The sequence below is a fragment of the Catharus ustulatus genome, chromosome Z, assembly GCF_009819885.2.
Source record: "Catharus ustulatus isolate bCatUst1 chromosome Z, bCatUst1.pri.v2, whole genome shotgun sequence".
NCBI classification, from domain to species: domain Eukaryota; kingdom Metazoa; phylum Chordata; class Aves; order Passeriformes; family Turdidae; genus Catharus; species Catharus ustulatus.
In genome coordinates, this window is record NC_046262.2 from 21,463,893 (window position 1) to 21,481,741 (window position 17,849).

General features: G+C 36.1%; 1 protein-coding gene across 7 annotated transcripts in view; it reads left to right on the top strand.

Moving 5' to 3' along the window:
• The window catches only part of ERBIN (erbb2 interacting protein), a 121,835-nt gene that overhangs the window by 5,277 nt on the left and 98,709 nt on the right, over positions 1-17,849 (top strand). For 6 of the 7 annotated variants that reach the window (XM_033085446.2, XM_033085445.2, XM_033085447.2 and 3 more), the window contains one exon: positions 15,571-15,681. The exons of the other annotated variant lie outside the window; for it this stretch is intronic. The gene's annotated coding sequence lies outside the window, so the exon portion shown is untranslated. The remainder of the gene's footprint in view (positions 1-15,570; positions 15,682-17,849) is intronic. 7 annotated transcript variants of the gene reach the window in all.

Genomic DNA, 17,849 nt, shown 5'->3' on the forward strand with positions numbered 1-17,849 from the left:
AATCTAAAATATTTTAAGTTCTAGTATTGTGTTAAAGGTAGATGCAGAAGGATGTCTTGTTTTTTTGAAGTAATGTGCTTCAAGTTTTACTGCTGTCTTTGGAGTCCTCTCACCAGTTTTCAACTCTAAGTTGGCATGAGAAGTTCCTGCAGCAACTGTGTAAGGGATTCCATCTTCCCAGATAGTTATGGAAGATAAGTTTCCTATTCTTCCTTTGTCCTCTGTCCCATGATGTGGAGTATGTGATTAGTACATTTACAGAAATTATTTCTTCAGCATTCTTTGCCCTCCTTGTCCTTGGAGTTTTTCAGTACATATCTTCCAAAACCTCCAAGTTTTAAGAAGCAGAAGAGAGGGCATAGGTGCATTGAGCTACATCAGTGCATCTACAGAAACATCTGAAAAGAAGTGCCAGATGATTGAATGTCTTTCACAGGTTTGGTCATCCAGAATGACTGTAGACTTCATTGTAAGCTTTTGAATGGTGGAAACTGTTTTGGCTTATCTAGAAGACTTCTGATAGACTGGTAAGGTTTGACAGCTGCTTTCCCCCCATATGGCTGTTGTCTTCCTGCCATTACTCTACTGGGATGGGAGAAAGAATGGTTTGGAAAATCAGTCCATTTGTCAGCAATTTGATCAAGTTACCACAGGTCTTTTGTCTTACAGATGACCCTGAAGATAACATGGATTTTTATATTTGAAACTGGGTATTGGAGAACATTTATTATTGGGAATTACAGGGGTTTTTTTTGTCTGTGAAAACATGTTGCTTAAAAATCTGCATGTGCTCATGCATGCTTGTTAAAACAACAAAAAGCTTGGCTGCAGTAGTATTTACAAGACTGAGGCCTGTATTTTCAGTAAAATTAAATTGAATAGTGTGTCAGCATAGCAGTCTAAATCTTTCATGACTTAAATGCTTTGTAAATGCTTGCTTTCCATGCTTATGCTACTGTGTGTGATATTTAGATGTTTAATTTACTTAGGTTCTACTTTGGCCTTTGAGGTGGGTCTACTTGAAGGAAGATTCAGTGGATGTGCAGGCAGCAGATAATGTTCACTGATCTCCTGCTGCTGGTATGTTAGCTTGCTGTGGCATGTTTGTCTGTGGTGGCCTGGAATGTGAGGTTGGTAGTTAGCTTCTTTTAGGAGAACATACTCATTTTGGGTTACTTCTGGTCACAAAATCATATGTGGTACTAACCCTGGAGCTCTGATGGTTATTTAATTTCTGACCTGCTCTATATTTTTGGGGTATTGGCAGTAAAATTAATCACTGAGGAAGAAAATTCAAAAGTTCACTTCTTCCTGATTCATACCTGTTCAGTCTTTATACCATTTATGTCTATTATGCTGTAGTAAACTTTCACAGGGTGATTTATTCCAAGTAATTAGTGAGTTCTTTAAACCTCTTGGAGGAGTTACAGGCAAAGGGAATTAGGTGTGCAGTGCTAGAAAACAGTGCTTAGAACAAACCTACAATTTTACTTGTGACTTTAGTCAGGTCACTGTTGTTCGTTCGCATAGGGATGTTGAGAAACTGTTAAAAACAAGGTAACAAATATTAAGGACTCTAAGAATACAAGGATAGAAATAGACAGGTTTAACCATCTTCTCAGAATGTAACAAGGATTTGGAACTCAGAATTTGTCGATCTATCTGACTCTGATCCTGAGGATAAGATCAGAACCACTGATATGGGGAAAGAAAAAAAATCTTCAGAGCTTTACTATTTTACTATAATATTGTTTATCTATAGTGCATCTCATTTGTGTTTTTCAGAAGAGTTTTGTTTTCCTGAAGAACATTTTGTGAGGGTGTGGGTTTTCTGTGGCTATTAGACAATCCTGTTCTTCCAGTGTGGTACTTTAGATTTAGATGTTAAGGCTTTGGGTCTGGTATTTCATGTAACAGAATGAAAATGTAAGTAATACGAGTATTAGGAAAGCAAAATGTACTTAAAATAGATTTTAATAGACTTGAGGTTAATTTGCACTTTCATTTGTATTTATCTGAGTTAGTTCATCAATTTTTCAGGGAGCATTTATTTTGTTTTGCTTCACTGAAACAGGAAAAGAGAGTAAAGCAGGCAGATATTTCTGTGTGATTTTTTTCTGTGGGAAGTTGTGGGATCTGTTGAAGATGCATTGTCAACATTTCAAACGACTGTAGTCTTTCATGACATCAGTTATTGAATTGGTTTTGCAGCAGCGGGAGGTGATGTGTCAAGGGAAGGATTATGGCCTTGTCAATGGAGCAGGTTAAAAGCAAGTGTTACAGAGTGGGAGCAAAACATGTTGTTAATCAATATTTTTCTCTTATTCTCTTTCTTACTTTGCTTCTCCCTTTACATAAACTAACCAGTGAAAAATCAACAAATTGTTCCTCAACCTTTTAAAAACAGTACTTTCAGTAATTACTTACAGTAATTTCACGATTATAAGCCGCACCATTTTGACTAAAATTTTGGTCCGAACCCGAAGTGCAGCTTATAATCAGGTGCAGCTTATATATGGACAAAGAACGAAAAGTTGCTGTTTTAGTTTGGAGGAGAGGTGTCTGCTGAGAAAGGCAGGAGCTTCTCTTTGAAACGGAGAATGTAAACCCCTTCCCTCCAAATTATTATAATTTTGAAATCAAGGGGCTTCCAGGCAAAGATATGGGAATTAGGAATAACAGTTCTTTTCTAGGGAAAATCAAATAGAAATACAGTGCTACAAAGCACAAGCCCCAAACACTGGCAGAGTCATAATACAACATGACACCCCGTCAGGCAGGGTGTTGGTAGCAGTCCCATTAAATGGTGGCTGCATCCTCCTGCAGTGACAGATGTGATTCAGTTGAAGCAGTGCTCCTGTAGAAGGTGCAGTTTCCCTCTAAAGGTCCAGTGGTGATGTGGAGAAATCCAGTTTTCCTCTGGAGTCCAGTGGAGAAAGGGGCTCCCTTAGTGTCCCAAAACCTCTGTTTTTATCTTGGTAAGAAATGTTGGGCTCTTCCCCCTGGCTGGAGCAACTTCCAATGGGATGCAGTAATTTTATCAGTCCCACAGTGGGACTCAATGGACCATTAGCAGAAAATGACTCTCTGGAGGAAGGATGGGTTATGAAAAGATAAAGAACAGTGCCCCACCTGGTTTCAGTGGATGGCCCATTAACAGAATATCTCACACAGAGATAAGGATCACTGCCCCCACCCTCAACAGATGGTGATAGAACAGATACCTTTTATCACACTCTGTATTGTAATGTGCGGCTTATAATCAGGTGCGGCTTGTAATTGTGAAATTATTGTACTTCCTCTCATCTGCAGAGTGAGTCCTTGCTTATTTCCACTGAATTTAAATACATATTTACTCATCTTTATCTCACACATCTGTTGCTAATGCATCCTTCCACTAGTGTTAAATCTTGACCAAATTTAAATTTCAGCTTCAGAGCATAAAATATCTGCAGAGGAATGAGTTTTCCTCAAAATCGGAATGTTACTAATTTCCCCCAGTTTTGTATTAACTTGGTTTTAATCTTTGAGAAGTCTGAAGTATGCATTGGACAGTTCAAATTAATTGAAATCACAGCCATGAAGTTCTCTGGAATTCCTGCATCGTGCTCTTCAGTCACTTTTTCCTTTTCTGAGAAAAGAGGGTGACATGTTAATAGCAAGTCAGCATGGCACTGTCCCACTTTTTACTTCAGCAGTGTCAAAGTAGTATTGTACCTCTATTTTTTTCTCATACTGGAAAGCACAGGATGTCAAAAGTTAAGTAACACTGTAAGTTGGGTTATTATTAAATCAACTTTGAAGTCAGTTTTGAGGATATAATTAGCATCTTGATGAGAAAGAAGACTCTTTAGTTCATCTTAAATCTGTGAGGTGAAAAACTTGTTTTTGGCTTTCAATAGTGAATTATTGTCCCTATTGAAAACAACACCTTTAAGGGAAAGTGTACTTAAATATAATTGTCTAAAATCTAAATTATTTGTATAAGTTTTATTGTAAGCAGTACACTCATATTCTTCCCTAAAGAGCCAAAAATACTTCAGCAACCATTCAAGAATAGCCTTCTGCTATTTTTTTTATATCAGTTGCTTATGATCTGCAAAATGCCTGATAGAGTGAAATAAAAATAATATAAAAGCTCTCTTTTCTTTAACCGTCATCTATTCACTTAGAGGAACACAACTCTTAGGTAAAGGAAAAAATAATTAAGTACTAAAATACTAACTTAAATGTTTCATCACTGTGTTGGGAGTGAAAAGTGATTGTAAGTTGACAAAAATCAAACATACATGGTGAGAGAAAAGCAGAGTAAGTAGAGGACAAGATTAATGGTGCTTGCGCACATGGAAGTGTGAAGAGTGTTGTAGTTAGAAAGAATCCCAGCCAACACCAAGAGGAACAATTCTGCATCACCATTGCGAACAACTAACTGGAATGTATTGGGATCTATGTATGATTTGTAAAATTAATGTAAAGAAAAACAATGGACAGGTAAGTAGCTTCAGGGGTTCCTTCATATGTCCAGGACAGTAACTCTTAAAAGTGCTGAGAATAATGTTAAGATAATGTCTAGCATAGTTATGGTACAAACTAGAGGGACAAGATCCTTAGAGTCTGGAAAATATGGACGTTTTCTGTTTTGATTTTTGAACTTTTGCTTTTTTTAAAAATGGTGACTCCTCTGTATTGTAGCCATTCCTTATTGTAGTGAAAAAGGTGTGTTAAACTATTTTTAAAGCTGAATTTTGAATAAAGGCTTCTGCTTTTAGTGCTGTGTTTTATACTGAACATGTAAGAGCAAAAACCAAACTGGCTTGTTGAAGTGGATAACGCTTAGAAGTGTTCTTTAAAGGAGGAGGAATTACAAAGTAAAAGTTAAGTCCACTTCTATATACTATTTCTCTTCAAGTAGCAACTTGCCTTAGGGCACTGCATAGTCTTTTTAAGTGTTGGGATGCATATTTATTTGTGGGTTTTGTTAGGATATATTTTTTTGAAATCAGCCAAATTCAAAATTTGAAATGAATATATGTATCCACATGCACTTCCTTTGAACTCTGATCTATGAATGTGTTTCCATTTATCTGTTACCATAGATTGAATTATGTAACCTGTGTGGATTTGTTTTTCTGGGCAGATACTAGCTAGCAGATTTTGAGGGTGGTTCATCCTTCCCCTGCTGTGTACCCAACATCTGCTTACTTTGTATGTCAAGTGTTCTGTGTCTGGTGTGTTATTCTGGCTTCTGTTGTTTGATCCATCCTAGCTTTAGATAGGAATTCTGGCAATTGCATTTTTGAGGGAGAGTGCATGTAAGGCGGGGCATCAGGGATTGTAGACCATACAGTTTAGTAAGCATTTTAATAAACAGTAATCTTCTGATAAGAAATAGTTTATTTTTTAAATTATTTTTTGCCTTTCTGGTTTCTGTGGTGACCTGTTTGGTGTTGCAGATCACCTGAATGTATCTGAAGACAATTATGTGCAGAGTCTGATTAATAGATGAGGACTTTTATAGTGAACTACTGCATATCTACAGCAGTGCAGCTTGCCTGTCAAAAACCCTTGGTGTCTGCTGCAGATGGCTGCATAGTCTTAAGGAGTGGCTTCCTGGCTGCATTGTACATGAAGTGCCAAACACTGAGAGCAGTTTTGTTCTGGAATGCCAAAATACATTAAATCCTTTCAGGAAGCAACATATGTCAAACGAATAAAAATGCCATGTTCATGTGAAACAGAATGTGGTAATTATGTTTTTCAAATCTATTTTATTTCCTGAGTTGAGGGCTTAAAAAAGGGCTTTTTGTATTGAGGATGGTATTAAATACCAATTGCTAACTTACCCTGTTAGCATTTTCACTACTGTTTGTTTCTCCATCCCTTATTTTTTCTTTGTTTTACATGTGCCATAGATGGAAGTTGAAACCAGGAGTCTATTAATGAGAATGAAGGATTAGGAAAACAGTAACTATGTTTTTCTCCTTAGATATCTAGGCCTATGCACAGTATGCAGGGTTTTTTTGGTGGTTGATTTGGATTTTTTTTGGTTCACTGGAGGTTTTGGGTTGTGTGTGTTTTTTTTTTTCTAATTTTTTTTAAAATTAATTTTTTAATGCTCTCACTGAATGTGTTTCTTTACAGCACTAAGAGAAATATGGAAGTGCTTGAATTGCTTGATACTGCAAGTAGAAAACCATGGTTGATAAAAATAAGCAGTGAAGGATTTTGCTTCTGCTCAGTGTCTAATTCTGAAAAGTTCTCAAGACAAGGACTAAGAACATTTATAATGAATAGCTCCAAATATTGCAGGATTTTATTTTTATAAAGACATAGGCCCAAGGCCAAGCATTTTGTTTCCTATTTTTCCACATTGGCAAAGTAGGTGGTATTCATTTTAATTTCTTCTAGTTAGAAGGCAAAGGTGTTAAAAAGTGCATAGACAGAAAAATACATGCATCTCTAGAAGCTGCAGTTTAATCTGATTAGTCTCTAACTAATAATTGCATAATTTTTACTGAGCTGAAATAATTTAAAAGCCTCTTTAAGCCAGAGGAACGAAGTATGTATCTTTTAAAAACAATTTTGCTTGTTCTTTCTGAATGTAATTTTTCTGTTGTTTTTTTTCTTCTGTTCAATCCCTGTGATTAGAAATGGAGTTAAAAATTAACTTCAGTAAATTAACTTACATAACACCATAATTGCTGTTCAGTCTTGTGTAAGAAATGAGAGGTCCTTGAAAGAGAAGAGAGGGCAAATATTTTACTTCCATAGCTGTGGAAGGCACAGGTTTATTTAAAACAAGCATTTAATAATAAAGTAGCTTCATGTGAAGCAGAGTCTGTAGCAGAGGCCATAACTGCTACAATTTCCGTAGTTTTTTGGGGTGACTATAAGAGTTGAGTTGTAAAGCAGGGCTGGAAGCACAATACATTCCTGTCTCTTGAATTGGAAAAGGAGATGCTGCTGTGTTTGTTTTCTGGTTTAAATTCCGCTCCCTGAGATTTTTAGCTGTCCCATGGTAAAGGTACCGCCATTTAAAGCTTGTCTGCTGAGAGATGAGACAAATCCTGGAGTTGTCTGTTTGTATCTTGGTCCAAGTCAGCTGGGCTATTGTCTGCTTTTGTATTTATTCTGGCAGTCCAGCTACATTCCCTGGTTGTGATGTGTGTTAGTTTGATTGGTCTCAACCTTCTTTGGGATAGTTATAAGAAAATCTATAGACATATGTTCAAGTATATATGAGCTTTCCTTCTCCTCCTCAGCCTTTTTTGTTCTTTGATGTGTGGTGTTTATCTTCATTCTAGTCACCAAATCTTGTGTTTCATGAAGAAGTAGCAGTTCTGCTAGTCACAAAGAGGCTTGACCTGTTCAAGCACTGTTAATTCCAGTGTTACTGCTCGTCTCCCAGCTATCAGTGACTACAGGAGTGGTCTATTGAATTGTAGGAAGTACCAGAAGTAGTGCAAACAAAGAAATGGTTTCTCAGGTCTGTGTTTTCCTTTTGTTCATTAGTGAATCTGAAATTTACTTCAGGTATACAGTCAAATGTCTATGGGTGTCCCTCTCCTCCCTGCACCCTAGACCTATCTTGATTCTATTGAGTTTGTCCTAGTTTGTTGACATTTTCAGTGTGAAATACCAAGTTAAATCTTACTTACACTTTTGCCTTTGTCGTCCTGAGTAGCATGAATTGATTTTCAAACAGAGTTGGAAATTAGCTCACACACTTGTGTTGAGGTATCACAGTGTTAGTGTAGTTGTCCAGAAAGTAATCTTGACACAAAATCTGGTTTTTGCCTTTTGGAACATGTAAATGTTGCAAATTGCAGTGCACTTGCAAGAGTTACAATGTATTGTCTTTTCTCACTTTTTAACCAACTGCAACTGTCGTCCAAGCACTTGTCATTCCTGGTTTTAATAGACAATGAATGCTATGGAATCTGCAGGGGATTTTTTTCCTCCTTGGCATTTATTCCATTTTTTTTCCAAGATTTTTCTATGCTGTTGGTTGTAAATACGTATTTTATACCCCTCAATTAAACAGTTGAGTTGTTTTATCCTTGGTTGTTTTGTTTCTTTTTAAGTTACTTTGTAACTTAATTTTACTCTGTGATTTAATTAGCCATGATGTATAACTGCTGTGACTTCTAAAAGCATACTGACTATTACGCTTTGTTTAATTTTTTCTTGTGGTTTCTTCCTGAATATATCTATTCTTCTTAATCTCTCAAAGACCTGGTAATGTTGATTTGATACTAAACCAGTGGACAACGTAATGGAAGAGTTCTCTTTAATGAAAAAAAGTTGTTTGTATTTCTTCTTATCAAGATTTACTGTTAAGTCTGTTTTTGAGGTGATTGATGTGGGTGGCTCTAAGTTAATCAGTTAGTAGTAGGCGCTGTAGAAGAGGAATTTAGATGAGAAACTTGGGTACGATGTAGAGACTGGTTTTGCCCTTAACAATTACTTGCCTTGCTTTACATCCAAGCATCTGAAGGTTAATAGAAAATGTCTTATTTCATGATTTAGCACAAATTACCTTTACTATCAAGATTGAAAATAGGTTGCATTCTGCTCTAAGGTATGGGCATCATGGACTATAAAGTGGCAGCTTTGTGATGCTCTAGGAAGCTTGAACTGCATTTTGTATGTCTTCACTACATTTTAAGAACAGTGGGACGTGTGAAAGATACATCTAGATCAGTGGCATTGTTTATATAAATGTTTATAAATCTATTCAGTGTATCTATTTATGGTTTGAATTATGGGTTGATATCAGTTGAATATTTTTCTGAAAGTTTTTTTACCTTAATATTAGGCCAAAGGGAACAACTGATAGTTTCTGTCAACAGTGCTTCTTTACAAAGCGCATCCTTGTATTGGTCACTTTGGAATTTATAAAGGGTTCTTGCTTTGATTAAAAGGAAGTAAGTGTATGTAAATTTTGAACTTACCGTGTTGGGCATGAAGGTCTGTATACTTTTGTATGCTTTATTATCATTCCCTCAAGTCTCTTATAAGTTTAAAGCATTGCTTTGTAGGCAAGTAATTGACTTTTTGTGGCAAAAACATGCACAGTGCTTGCTGAGCAACAGTGTCTTGAAGTTCAGACCACATCCTGTGAATATTTCTTTCAGTTTTGTAGAGCAAAACCTGCTGGTACAGTCAGTGTCTGGACCAAGCTGTTCGCTGAATTCACTGAGCAACCTTGCTTCTTCTTGGCTGCCTGTAGATATTTATCATGGTTAATTTTTTTAAAATTCCTCTCTCCTGCCCCCTCCACCAAAACTATGAATGAAAATGGGCTTAAATTACAAATGTGACACACATGAATGAATTTTGCCATCAACATATGCTATTGTGAGCATTAAAATATGCTTGCATATGTTTTTTGATACATCTTTTTCTGTACTAAAAGAAAAATACCAGTAATAATGAAGTTATCACCTTTACTTGAAAGGAGTTTTAATTTATAAAATCTGTGGCTAAATGTCTAGTCTTACATTCTGCTGCATCTGCTCTGCATACTCCTCTTTGCTTCTGGTGTGGTTCTCTGCATCAGAAAGAAAATAAGGTATTGAAAGTGAAGACATGGTACTGAAGGTCAGTGAATTGAGCAAACTGATGTAAATTTAAAAAAATTCTCCCCATTGTCTTGCAGGTTTAGCCTTTTTGAATCAGTTACTGAGTGGATTTACAGTGTGAATATGCAAACCCTAGCTGTAATAAAAGGCAGGTGTGAGGGAAAAGCAGGGATTACTCTTGTTTCAGCAGGGTCTAGTTTGAATTTTGCATGATGGAGATTGACTTGCCTTTTGAGTTCCAGTTGCTGGTTTGTAATAGTCTTCCACTTACCCACAATAAATGCAAATGTTGCTATTCATCATCAGTGATTTGATCCTTGATAATATGTACATAAAAGTCAAAAGTGCAGTTAAAAACTACTTACCCAGTTAAATCTCCTTTTTGGCAGATTTATAATCTACCACCTCTCTCTTACTTTTTCTTGGCATAGGCAGGTTGACTTCTAGACTTGAGACAGTAGGCTGGGAATTTAATGTTTCTCTGTAAAATGGTATTTTATTGCTGCAGGAGTGGCAAATAACTAACCATAGAAAAGGAGAAGAAACAGTGAAGACCTTTTTTCCTGAAAGCTACGTTTCAGAACACTTGCTTTTGAGCCTCTTTAGCTTGTTGGGATTTCTGGTGGCATTGTGTTTTTCATTATCTAGAGTAATCTCTTGGTTGAAATGTGTAGGTCAACAGTATTTGAATTTGGCATACTATTCCTTCATATTAGACCTCCAGGCTAGTGTGAATGCAGAACTGACAGGTTATGGGTAGTTGGTATGATTAGTAAACAAGTTCATATGTTATGTGTTATTACAAAATGATGGACTTATAAATGTCTGTCACTTAGAGTGTGCAATATCTTTACAGTATTTTTCAATTTCAGATGTGCAGGGTAGAATCTCCTTTATTCATAGAAGGATTGAAAGTGCAAGATCGTTCAGGGGCAGAGGATGGAAGAATAGAGGGCATTTAGCTTCATCATTCTCAGATCTAGGAAGATTGCCAGCTTGGTGTGGAGGTGCTGTAATGGGAAGCCATGTATTTGACTGTACTGCACTCATGAAATGCAGATGGCTTCTGATCTTTTCCTCCTGTTTCCAAAAGGGCCAAGCCCCTGTATTAGAGATGAAGTGGCACTCATATGCATGAAGTGAACAGAAACAGCTGGTATTTGTGCTTTTACCCACTTTCTAAGACTCTGATATTATGCTTTTCTCTGCTTCTCTGTAGAGACTGGAGTGCAGTGATCTATTAAAGCACTAGTGAGTTTAAAATGTATTTGTTGTTATCTGAATTTAAATTGCTCCCTGCGACGCACTTCTTAGAGTCATCACATGACAAAGGTTTAAATTGAATTGTGAGGAGTTTTTCCTTCTCTAGGCACACCAGTGTTAGTAGCAATTACTTCTGAAAGCTTATCTGTACATTGCCTGCTTACTGGAATCCTAAGGTGTCAAACGGATAGTTCTGAACACAACCATAAGCAGTTAAGCTATTTCTTGTGACGGCAGGCAGTTGTCTATTTGTATGTCTTGCTCTTTAATTTGTAAAATAACACCTTATCTTCTGATTGATTGATAAGTTTTTGATGTAGCATTTCAGGGGAAATAATGTTTGCTGTAAGATAATTTGTTTTCCTGGGGTTCAAAGATGGAAAAAACTCAGAATATATTAAGTCCCAAATTTTCTTGAACATTTTAATTAGGAAGATAACTTATATATTAGGCTTTTTTTTTCAAAATATGTAGTACAAGGATTAAGCTATGCAGGATTTAGAGATACTGAATTCTTCCTGAAGGCAGTTTCTAAATAAAGATCTTCTGCATACTAAAGAGTAACTTGTATAATGATATCAATTTCTCTGGGACTGGAATTTTGAAAATGTGATGCAAAGGTTGGTTGTTTCTTTTCCTTCCCTCACCCCCAGACTGAAAATATACTAGGTTTTTTTCTTAAATGCATTCATAGTCTAGTTAGATATTAAGATACCGAAATGTCTGTTGACCTTGCAAATGAGCGTGGAGAAAGTTGCAAGATTTTTTGTGTTTCCTTCATTTGTTATTTCATTTTTGAGAAATGAAATCTATCTGTAATAGGAATCTAGAGTATGGTGGATTGAAATTGACTCTGAACCTGAGGGTAAATGTATTTTTTTGTGCGGTACAGTTTCATGCTTGCATTAATCTGTTCGCCTCTAAATGAATGTGTAACTGAAATATTATCAACTGCATTCTCTTTTAGTGTTTTTTAAGTTACCTTTCTCCTGTATTTTTTCCACTTAAAACAAAAACACAAAGATTTTTTTTTCTTTTTTTGATGCTGCAGTTTTTGGGATTTTGGGGAAGAGTTAGATTTTGAGGAACTGGTGGGTAGTTTCTGTGCATCTGGCTTGTGTTAAAATACTGTGCAGAAAAGGCCTTTGAAAGGTAACTGTGTATTTTTACATTTGTTCTGCTGTGTGGCTAGAACACAAAGCTGAACACTGCTTTTTAGGTTATGTACCTGTGTTTATGGAGGGTGTGTGTGTGATATTTAAAGATCCATAGAAGTAGCAACTTGTTCTCTCTCTGCTAAGATCATGTGTTTTCTGGTATCAGTCCTGACACTCGAATATGAGCTGAGTCTTACGTGCTGGAATAATAGCCAGTAGTGAAGCTGAGTTTAGTGAGGTTGTTATGTACTGCTGGAGTGGGTTTCTTTCTACCTTCTCCCTTGAGTCATTGATCTAGAGACAAACTTAGATCCAGCATAGAATTTAAGTGTTAAGGGTGCATACGAATCAGTCAGCTACTCAACATCAAGTACTTAAGCTCAGAAAGTATCTGCAAGTTGATGTCCTCTCCTGCCAGTCACCTAGCTTCCAATAGCCAGGTTATCTTTTAATACTTTTAACAATAGTAGTCAAGTGTGTTTAAGCACTCACTACTGTTTGTTTTTAATGCAGAGTAAATGTATATCAAAACCACTTCTTATAATATCGGCTAACTAATTTTTATATGTTATCGGTAATTATATGCATCCTTCTACTTAATGGAAGAAATACACAAAGTGTTTCAGAAAGCAGTTGAGATTTTTTTTCAGTTCATGTCCAACTGCATTAATGTAGTTGCTAAAGTATTGACTTTGCATATGTATTGCTAGTAATTATGCTCATATATTTGTAAGTTCCTATTTTTCTTATTTGGTGCTTTGGATTCAGCTAAACTATGCTTAAAAATTAAATAGCATTTTAAAACTAGTCATGGTAGGTGGAGAAAATGGAGGGGAAGAATCCTGTGGTACTAAATGATTTCTTTTTCCTGTTGTGAAAGCAAAATGTTATATTTTATGCACAGATCTACTGGTGAAGTAGAAATGACTTAATAAATACCTCAACTAATCTTTTTTACAATATTAAAACTCAGTAAAATATTTCTAAATTAATTTTGCTACTTTAAGGGATCTTTTCCATTACTCACTGCTATAATTAGTAGCTCTTATATTGCTAAGATAGTGGTGTGATGATGCTTCTTGGCTCTGGGTGGACATGAAAGTAGCATCCATTGCGGTGTTCCATCTGGCACATTCTCCAGTAAGCTTCACCAAAGTGATAGATATCCTTGGTTTATAATATAATATTACCAGTCATTTTAGCATAGGCTCTAGAACGCGTTCTTGCAATCTCTGAAGTACTTGATAGCAGTACTAGCCAAATCTAATTTTTTACAATACTTTAACAAAATTTTATATAGATAAGCAGACCCTGATCATTCATGTCATATATTGAAAAAATGGAGTAACAGTAACAGGGACTTAATACAGTAAACTGGAAAAAAAAAAAAGTTCCGTTTTTTAAGCAACATTTTTTGAAATGAAGCACAGTTTTCACAAGTTTAATAGTGGAGTAAAATCCAAGTTGATTCTTCTCCTAATTGTCTTTGCAGCCACAAAAACACTAACATATTGTCTGCAAGCACAACAAGAGAAATCTGTCTGGTTCTGAAAAGTCCTGGTTGTCCATAACTGTTCTGAAATAGGTTTATAACTCAAATGTAATATGGATCCTTTTTTGTATAGTGACCTGCCTGTCAGGGGTTTGAGTTGGATTGGCTTGTTGGTATTAATTATGTAGTGTGTTTTAATTAAAAGTGACAAGTCTCTGATAATGAAAAAGCCAAGAGTAGACTACTTAGTAGGCTACTTAGTTCTGCTCTCTAGATTATCCTGTTGGGGGGGAAAACTGGCATTAGAAGTGTCAAAGGTCTTTCTTCTAAGGATGTGCAAAATTCTTATTTTCTTACTCCTCCTCAGCTGTTAACTTTTGGCGTCTACTTCACCACCGAGCACTTTTGTATCATGGATGCCAGGTAGTCACAAACTTAAGTAATCTGGAAGAGACAGCATATTCAACAGTCCATTCTTTATCTATAAAGATGCCACATCTCAAATTGAACTCAGTCTTTTCTGGAAGATCACAAGATGAGAGACAGGGGAGTCTTATGAGCTAAGAAAGCTGTTCCAGGTTTTACATCATGGACCATCAGTTCCTAAACAGAGTGTGTTATGAAGGGAGTTGCTGTCTAGATATAAACTTGATTTAATATGTTAGGATTTTCAGCCACGCAAGAATTTTGGCAGTAGGAAAATTCCAGAACTACCGCTTTAAGGGACAGCGGCCCAGGTTTTTTATTCCGGAGAAAGCCAGGGAAGTAGCAGTGCAGTCATCATCCTTCAGAGTTTCTAATTGGCGTGGCCGTGACACTCTGGGGTGGTGGTAACAGCAATGTTTTGGAAAAGGTAGCTAAGATCTGTTAAACAGATGTATTACTATGGATGCTTTAGGGTTTGTTACACCTCACAGTGTTCTGGCAGTGGCAGAAACACTTATTTTCTTGACAATTCTGTTGCTGCTGTTTGTTTTAGAAACTTTACGAATCACGAAACTCCAGGGATCATGAAACTTGGTTTTGTGATGATATATTAAGAACTAATCACGATCTGATCTCCTGAAGAATAGCTTCTTTCAGGAAAGATTCCATTTATCAACATAGAAACTTAGATTTATTAGAACTTTTTTTCTGGGATGTATTAGCTGTTCAAAAAAACAAAGCAGAAACCGTTATTCTGTATTTTGGCACTGTATTTGAGCTAGTTTCAACAAATGCCACCAAGATGAGGCCATGGGTGTGTTCCCCATGCATCTTAGATGTACTGCATTATTCTGGCCTACTAGCCAGGACCATGTATTAAAATTTTGTGTTCTCAACATACAGAGTGTATGGCAAAACTGCACAAAAGCTCACCAGGCACAGAGTAAGCTTCTGAGAAATAGATCCAACTACTTGTTAGCAGCTGTCTCCACTTTTGCCAATAGCTGTGGCTGCAGACCTTTAGTAAAACGTCACATTTAACTAAATGAAAGGCAGCTGGCAGGTCCAGTTAAAAAAATTGAAGCTTTTTTTTAAGACTCGTCTGTTGCACTGAGTTTTATTTCCCCATGAGGTCTGTGAGAGCTTTTGTGTCTGTGTGGGTGGTATAGATTCTCTTTCAGAGGAAATGCTTGAGATTCACCAGGACTTTAAAGAACGCTTTAAAGCGGAAGTCATTCAACCAGGTCCTGCACATAAATTCTTGTTGGTTTTGGTTCCATTTTGTTGATCTGATAATTGACTCATTCATATAAATAACAGGGAGCTGTTCTGAACTCTAGCTTGCTAGTAATGTATATGTTTTCGTTTTGGCTGCTATAAAAGGAGGAGACCAAAATCAGTTCTACCTTTCCTGTGTTTTGACACACTGCTTTTTCTGTTTGCATTATGTTCAGATTTGACAAAGAACAAAAATGAATGTTGGTAGAATGGTGGTTGCTGTGGTAAGCTATGTATTACTGCTTCTGTGTTGTCTGTGTTTGATTCTGGTGTAGAACAGAGTAAATGGGTCGATTTGAAACTGTCATAGTTTTGTGCAAGGCTGCTTATACCCATCATTTTGAAAATACTTCTTAATTCTCTTTCACAGATCCATGTGGATGGTTTTATAAACTGTTTGACGTCCTGGTGCATCTTTGGTCCAGTTGAGAAACTCATTCAGGCTCCTATGGTGTAAATTGGCAGTGGTGGAGTGATTTGGGTAGGTGACTGTCCACATATGTTAAAGGAGATAAGGGGAAATAAATGTTTTGGCACGCTTTTTGTTTCAGTTACACTATTAAATCTGCTATTAATATCTTCTCCCACTCACACATGTAAGAATGACAGATTTTTTAAATGCTGAATTTGTATTACGGTAGCTTGTAGGGATGATGCGTAAGAAATGTGAATTGTGTTTTCTTTCTCTCAAGGGATGCTAGGGGTATTCACTGTATTGGCACTGTCTGTTGCACAGCATGGTCTGTTCATGTTTTAAAGTTGGTACAGCTCTGTGTGAGCACTTGTGTAGAGCCAACCTGACTTCCATTGCTTCAGCTCTGTTTTTCTGTATAATTTGCTTACTTTGAATTAATAACCTATTTTATTGTAATATATTCAGGTAGCTTTGTTCAAAAAATAAAATTAATTTCAAATGAATATTTCTGTCCTGGATAGCTTAGATGCTATTGTTCTATCTAGAGAAAGGTTAGAGTGATTTGGGTTGGTTTTAGTTTTTGTTCTGGGGCAGTCAGCTTTTTTTTTTTTTCAGTTGCATGCATATATTTTTGTGATTCTGTATAATTGTTATATTATTACTGGTATGTTTATGGTGGGCTAAGACTGAAGATTTTTTTTTGAATGTGCTTTTCATCGCATTATTTCATAGTGGATTCACATAGATCTTCAGAAAGGGGTCATTGTGGAATAGGGAAAAAATAACTAGAATGATGTGGCCTTTTTAAAATGATTTTTATCCCTAATTGAAGTGCCACAAAAATCTTTGGTAGTTTACAGTATATGATGGAGTAGGACAATACAGTGTTTTAGTCCTGATAAAGACAGTTGAGTAAACACATTTTTCTAATTCTGTTCTCACAATTGTTTGCTCTGATTCAAGAATGCAGTTAGAATGAATCCGCAAATATGCGTAACTAGCCAAAGAAAATGTTTGACTTTTGAGAGGAGAATTATTTTAATGGCAAAAATAATGTTTTAAAAGCTTAATAATTGCAGAGATCATGTGCTTGGAAATAAAGAAGTCATGATACTTAAATTAGGAAGAATTGTGAAAAGACAGTACTAAGTGTAGGAACTTTTTATTGAAAATGAGTTTGTGGGGAAAGAATGAGTTTTAATGAAAAAAGTTAGATTTTGAGGAGCACTTTCTTTAAGATAAAAATCCTAAAAATATCTATATATATTAGAAGTACTTGATATCCTATCTGAGGGCTTCACAATTATTGTATCTGTTGATCCTTGCTTACAGAATTTTAAAAAGTTCCATGTTTCTCTGTTAAACTTTAGAGGTTTCTATCATAGCTCTCTAGAGAGTGGTATTGTGGAGAAAATTGTCACGGAAGAGAAACAATGTTATCATTTGGATGGGCTGGGGCTTCAAAGCTGCTGCTGTACTACTTACTGCCAAACTAACCACAAAGTAGAGAGTTCAGGCAGCAGTGCATAGCTTGGATTTGGAGGAGGTTCTTCCTTTTTTTATGCTACTGGTACTGTTCAATAGCATTGAATAGGTGTAAGATAATAGGCAAACACATGTGTTTGAATGTTGGTAATAATTTTATGTTAAATTAGAACGTTGTTCAGTAATCCTAGTTTCATTGTAAATCTGCTTGTTTTTACTTGGAAATACTTCAGTATTACTGGGGGTAATTCGAATGGTATGCTTAGATCTAGTTTATTTCTTGCTTTGGAGTATTTTGCTCTTAAGTCTAGTCCTTTTTTCACTCCTAACTCCTACTTGTTTTATTAGCAGCCTTGATTAATGAGTCTTTATTGGGGGAAGAAAATCTCTACCTGATAAAAAGAACAGGATTGTGAAACAAATGCTTTTTGATAAGCTTGTGGCTGCCTGCACAGTTTTAATAGCTGAATTGTAAAGCATGTTTTGATGAAATACTTACTGTAGGCATTACAAAAGACCTAGTAAGTGTTCATGTTTTGTGATCTTGGATAGAGGCTTTTTAATGCCAATTTAGTGTGTGTTCTCCAGCTTCTCAAAAGTTTTGTAAAGAGTCAGTTTCTAGAAAAGTTGCTGTAATTTGTCAAGCTCTAAATTCACAGTGAACATAATGTTAAATTCTTAGGTCCAATGTGAGGGTAATGTATCAACATGTATTTACAGGTACTGAAATACAACATGGAAACAGAGAC